Source organism: Coffea arabica, chromosome 4c, assembly GCF_036785885.1.
Source record: "Coffea arabica cultivar ET-39 chromosome 4c, Coffea Arabica ET-39 HiFi, whole genome shotgun sequence".
Taxonomy (NCBI): domain Eukaryota; kingdom Viridiplantae; phylum Streptophyta; class Magnoliopsida; order Gentianales; family Rubiaceae; genus Coffea; species Coffea arabica.
This window is the reverse complement of record NC_092316.1, coordinates 14,809,200-14,815,766: the sequence shown is the minus strand read 5'-3', so window position 1 is coordinate 14,815,766 and position 6,567 is coordinate 14,809,200. Positions and strand designations below refer to the sequence as shown.

The 6,567-nt window shown below is 32.0% G+C and overlaps 1 pseudogene; it reads right to left on the bottom strand.

Moving 5' to 3' along the window:
* Positions 1-5,508: 5,508 nt before the first annotated feature.
* Positions 5,509-5,605, bottom strand: LOC113740482 (U6 spliceosomal RNA; annotated as a pseudogene).
* Positions 5,606-6,567: the final 962 nt, after the last annotated feature.

Sequence of the window (6,567 nt, the reverse complement as noted above, 5' to 3'; positions counted from 1 at the left end):
AACACATTTTGTAGTTTGTAGGAATTTGTTCTTTCTTATACCTTAACTACTAGGGAGGAGTGGTTTGAGGTAATTTGAGAAGAAATAGTCATAAAATATGACAAATCAATTTTGAAATTCATCGTTCCGTTCTAAAGAAGTTAGAGATTGATACTTTATGTAAAACATTTTGAACTGTCGCACAAATCTCTAGTATGAGTATTTGTGTAGAGGCACAAAAAAATACCATGTAACCTATCCCGCATCTTAAAAAATCAATTAATAAAGAATCTGTGACATTACAAAATCCAAAATCCTTCCACTTCCAGACAATAAATGGAGGAAATTAGCATAGGCAAAACCTAGTTAGTACTTTTACAGACAATAAAAGTGGCACAAAAATTAGCAAGTTGATGTTTTAAAATTGAGATGTAAATGGCAAAGAAGTGGGTTGTTTCAGACCTGAGCTCAGATGAGATGGGAAGCGATGAGGCAAGTTATTTCAAACAAAGGGATGTCATCAAACAAACAGTTAAAGCAATGTGTCTTTGTGTTAATTGCACAGCAAAGGCATTAAATGCGTCTACAACATCATTTCAGTAACTATACCAATAAGTAAGCTTATATAAGTTGTACATGGTGCAAAAATTGATTCCAAAAGAAGTTCCCATTCTAGAAATACCCCTAAGTTTCCATGAATCAAAGCTTTTAATGTACCAGAATAAGGATATTTCGGTAAACATATACAAACACATGCTACCCTAAGCCGTACCAAAAGCTTTACAAAAATCACATAACATGTCACATTCCCAAAAAGTCCCTATCCGTGCGGTTGAAATTCAACCCCCTCTTTGATCAAAACTCAATCTTATATAATATAAGGATAATGATATCCTATTTGTAATCTTTCACAACCTAGAAAATTTGTAGAATCACCATTTTTTTAATGATGATTAGACAATTAAAATCACATTAATTTGTTCCTATGATATAGTTTAACTGACAAGGACATTAACCAAGTGACTACGAGATCTCTATTTTGACTTTTAAGGCCCTTCCTTTTTTCCTTTCTCCTGTAATGTCTAAAGTCTTCCCTTGAACAAAAAAAAAAGGGTAGAACCACACCACTTTATGCAAATTAATCACTAGACATTTTCGAAAGCAAGTAGAGCAGAGATAATTGAATCACTTTTCGAACTATTTATTGGGGCGACCAGGAAAAAGTTAAAAAGCTTGATATTGTACATACTAAAAGGCATGGTACGTAAAATGTAGTCAAGAAATATTCTAGTTTCGTGCGTGTAAGTGTTTATTTTTCAATTTTGTTGGTTAATGTTACAATGAAAGTACCTTACCCAACTCCCTAAATGTCTCAAATCAGGAAAGGGCACTACATGGTCATGGTACACCACTTGGTACTGTCACCTAATTTGCTACGCTATCTTTTGAATTTACTTGTAGTGAGGAAATATTTGTAGGTTTTTACATCAAACAAGTGAATATATGTCATAGGTTATCACATCTAATCCAAAATATTTGAGCCTAGGCATCTATGAGCATGGGCACTTCCTACCACGCCTACAACAGACTTGCTAGATACATGTGGTTCATTTAACATTAAGTATGTAGTTCGTGGTTTAGGTTTTTTTTCTTCATATATGTAAGTATGAAATTCATTAAGTGATTCAGAAAATTCACCCCTTGATAGTATCTATCGGTACTTTCATTTCAAATTTAGAAGCATAGTTATTAAATCCAGCCGAGGGAGGAACCCGGTGAAAGAGGTGAGTCAGTGGATTACTAGTTCAATCAGTGGGTCAGTGATCTAACCGATGAGTCACTAAATATACTTAAATATTATGTCTCATAATTTTTATGCCATAATAAATATTCGGTTAGTCTAATTTGTTATAAAATTATTAATTCTTATAAGAATTAACAGTCTAAATTTAATTAGTAATCCACCAAATATCGGTACAATCTAATTTATTTATGAATTTTAAGTGCAAAAGTTTATTAAGGATGATATTTGTCTTTAAAATGGATTGTGTAATATGTTATTTTTTAAGTCAATTTCATAATTTATAAAGTTTGGGGACTAATAAAATGTTATTAAAAGATTCCAAATAATTTTGTTTTGGAGAAATAAAATAAGAATAAAAATATAATATAATATAAGAAGGACAAATAACTTACAAATGGGTGGTTGGTTTAGTGGTGATTGTATTCTACTTTTATGCATGAGGTCTCGGGTTCAAATCTCTATTCTAGGTCTCGGTTCAAATTTCTATTCTAGTATCCTTACCAAAATTTTCCCTTGGTCAAATCTCTATTCTAGTATCTTTACCAAATTTTTCCATGACAACATGTAGACCGGGTTCCTCATAAAACCAATCGGTTCATCGAGTTGACCAGTTGAACCGTCAGGCCGCATCAGGTTTAATAACAATGGTTAGAAGAAAGAAGGAGTCACTTAATTTTTTGGATGATAGAATATATATTTTTGTAGATTAAATATTTGCAAATACTTTCTATACCAATAGAACTTTATTCTATTTATTTTAATATCTAATCCAATTTGAAAATTTTTATAAAAAGTTCTAGTTAATCAATAAAACCCCACTTTTTTTATTTCATAAGAAATTGAAAAAGTTCTGATACATTTGGAAAAATTGAAAGCAAGACTAGCAATCTTCGAAGAGCAGGATCAAGAATTGTTACTCTTTTGACAAACCAAATAAATGGGATTTAACAATACCAACGAATCCCTCATTTTCCTTTTCTATGTTTACCTACATAGTGATAAGTGACTAATTTACGTTTTAATTATATGACATTTTATATTATTTTTAGTCACTTTGGTTATATTATTGGAAGAAAATGAATCATTTTGGCTATAATTGGTAAAAAATACTTTTAAATAATTAAATGAGATTTTTATCACTTTTTACTTGGATTTTGTGCATTTTGACAGTTTTGACACATTTTCGTATTTTGGCTATAACTTGAGCTACAATGATCGGACTGAGATGATTCTTAAATCAATTTGAAGATAAGAGATAGATCTACAACTTTAGTGAAGATATCTGAATCCAGTTTGAAGGTTTTCCAGGTCAAAAGCCGAATTACAATAGCTAATTTCTATTGGTCGAAGCTGAAACAGTGCAGTGAGCAGTCAAGGGTATTTCGGTCATTTGTCAGCCTACACAGATCCAAATGAGGTGATTCTTATGCATTGGAAAGCTAATTCAAAGGGCTACAAGTTTTATGTTTTGGTCAAGAGCTAAATCAGCTTTTATCATCAAGAAAATTTCAGTTGAAGTTGACGTAAAATTGGATCAGAGCTGGAAATTGAACAAAAGTGCACCAAAATGTCACTGTAACAATCTGGCCGGAACTTGGCCGGATTTGTGGCCAGATTGTGGTCAAAGAAGGCTGCTCTTTACGCGAAAAACTCAATTTCACCTCCATTAAGTCACATGTAATGCTAAACATGTGAGAAACATTACCAGCTGTAAAAGGGAGGTGTAAGCCTCATTTCTTGACCACCTTTCATCTTTATATAGCCAAAACTTGCAAGATTGAGGAGAATAGAGAGACATACGGGAGAAGCTTGGAGTCTGCAGAAATGTAGTTCTTCCATTTTTCTTAGTGTAGATTAGTTTAGCTAGTTATTTCATCCTTCTTGTTTATTAGCTAGATGAAGAAGATGTTGGAGGATGAAGAAGGCAAGGAGATGAACTCATGTGACAAGGGTTACATTCCTTTCCAACTCTTTATCTTTTGTACTTGATTCCAAGTTTAGTTAATATGCAAGTTCTGGATTTTGTGTTCAATATGTGTTTTTAAAGTTTATGCCTTGGGTTTGGTTGAACTTTCTATGATTGTTAGTGTTTATTATTTGGTTATTTGATTGCTATTATTTGATCAAGTTATTTAGCACTTTGGCCCTTTAAATCATGATTAATCTGGTACCATTAATTGTGATTATCTAAGGTGTTGTTTCTGCAATGAAAATTGAGATTTAATACTAGTTCAAGAAGTGCTAAACATAGGGAGTAAACTCACGGAGTAGAGGTGCACTTATGTGGTTTTAGTGATTAATTTCACTGAAGAAATGAACTTGTAGCTAATTTCATAACCATGAGAATAGGTATGGATTAGTTATGAGCATAGTTGATTCACTACGAAAGTAAGTTTCATATGCATGAGGAAATTACACCATAACTAGCCTAGATAGTAGTATTCAATGATCCAAATATAGCACTTGCATGAGTAGTTAGAGATACCACAACCTAAAGAGCTTTCATTTGTTATTTTCTTGCATAAGTTCAGTAGATTTTACTTGTTATAATTCATTGATAGTCTAAATAATAGAGAAGATTTAGTAGTGCCGGTAATTGCAATCTTCCTTGTGGGATCGACCCTCAATACCCTATACTCGTTCACGATTCGTATATTTGCGATAAATCACGTGTGGGGTATTTAGAAATTATAAATATAAAATTTGATTGTGGATGAGCTAAATGTTATATGTATAACCCGCGCACGTCACATAGAATTCCCAAATACAAAGGAGACTTCCATTATTCTGGCTAATCTAGAATAGAACGTATAATCCTTGAATATATGAAATTGTATAAAAGGAAATTAGTTTGTTATCCGTCGATGAGCATCTTGTATTTCATAGAAATTGGGAGCAACATAATCCTTGTGTAAGGGCCATCCTATCCAACTTTCAGGCATTAAGATACGTTTCAAGTGCGGATGATTATTATAAGAGATTTCCAACATATCATAAGATTCTTGTTCTTGAAAATCCACACTTTTCCAAACCTAGAAAACAGATGGAATCCTAAAAGTTTCAGACTTTCTATTATATATCCATTGGAAATAGTATTGGGGTATTTTTGCTTGAGCTGTACGAGATGAAATTCTCACATCACCCATTCCATGGGAATAACGGGACATAACAAAAATGAAAAAGGGGATTCTGATTGCAGATACAAACTACCTAAACACAAAACTAAGGAAGTTCAGATTAAATTGTTTCTTTTTTTTTTTTATTTCAACCTAACCTATATTAAGAGACTTAATTCTACTGAGTTTGAGTCAACTTTATTAGTACCAAATATAGTTAGAATTCAGAAATTCATAAAAAAATTAATAAATAATTAGACTACCCCATTTACAAGATAAAGAATAATAGATAGAATCATTGAAATATATATATATATATATAGATAGATAGAAGACCAAACTCTTAACTGTATGAAGACCAAGTATGTAGTTCCATCTGTAAGCTTTCATTGCGTTCATCTTTACAAATCAGTTACATTCAAACTCTATATAAATTAGAGAACGGTAACTAAAAAGTCAAATAACTCTAACAGCAATTAGCTTACGACAAAAAGAATTAAAGCCCAAATATCCCACAAGATAAGAAATTACAAACTCATTGAATCAATATGAAATAAATATGACGATCAGATGTCTCCTAGTAACCAACAATTTATGATTCATCTTCTGTATCACATGTTCTTTTTTTTATCTGTGCGTGTTATCCTTCAGCAGAGGCCATGCTAATCTTTTCTGTTCCAATTTTAATAGATGTTTCCGAAGGAACGTATCATATTTCCTTAGCCGTATCAAAAAATGATTGAATCTAGGCCTCCTTGGTTGTGCTTGCACGGAACGGTTTGATTTCGATCCAAAGTATTGAAGTATTGGGTTCTTTGAAACAAAGAACTGTTTTCCAACACCTTAATGCTATTGCGTGGTTTGTATGCAAGTTTTCGATGGAAACATATCCAAAAGAAGAATTCTACGATGAGAGTTTTGAGATAATAATGAAGAATCAATTTTTTCGGTATTGGATGACCCAAAGGATTAAAAATAGTAGGTTTTATACAATTCTATTGTTGGTGGAAGAGACCAAGACTCCAATGTAATTTAAAGTAACTAGTCATAAAAGGCACATCCACTCGATCTGTGTGCAATTTAAAAATAAAATTTTTGTATAAACTTATTTTACATAAAATTTTCATAACTAAACATAACTTTGATCTTTTAAGTATTATTTCCTTTAAGAGTATAATTATGTTGTTTATGAGGAGATGCAATTTGGTAGCTATAATCAAAATAGGTTGTGGTCAGGATAAAGAATAGGTTTCGTGAGTATAAAAGTTAAAGTTTAAAAAGTGATAAAAAAAATGTTTACACCAAATTCAAGAGTTAGAAGGCCGGATAGTTATTCAAAGAGTTACGAGGCTGGTTTCATATCACATAATGTTCTAGTGACTTTTGAGTGTTAAGATGTTATAGAAGTTTACTACTGTATCAAATTTAAGATCAATATTTTTTTTGTGCTTAAGATCAAGATTTTATAGAATTAGAACTATTCAACCTTCCTAGCGAAGTCTTTGTTGTGGTGAAAAATTATATTGCAAACTTAAAATGAGATTAGTATGGCCCGTAATGTTGAGGGATTAGACTGGATGTTTCTTATTATGCCGCAACTTTACACAGGTGTAGCAACATAGGAAGGAACAGAAAACTGAAAACAAACCCACACTTTTATCATGACAG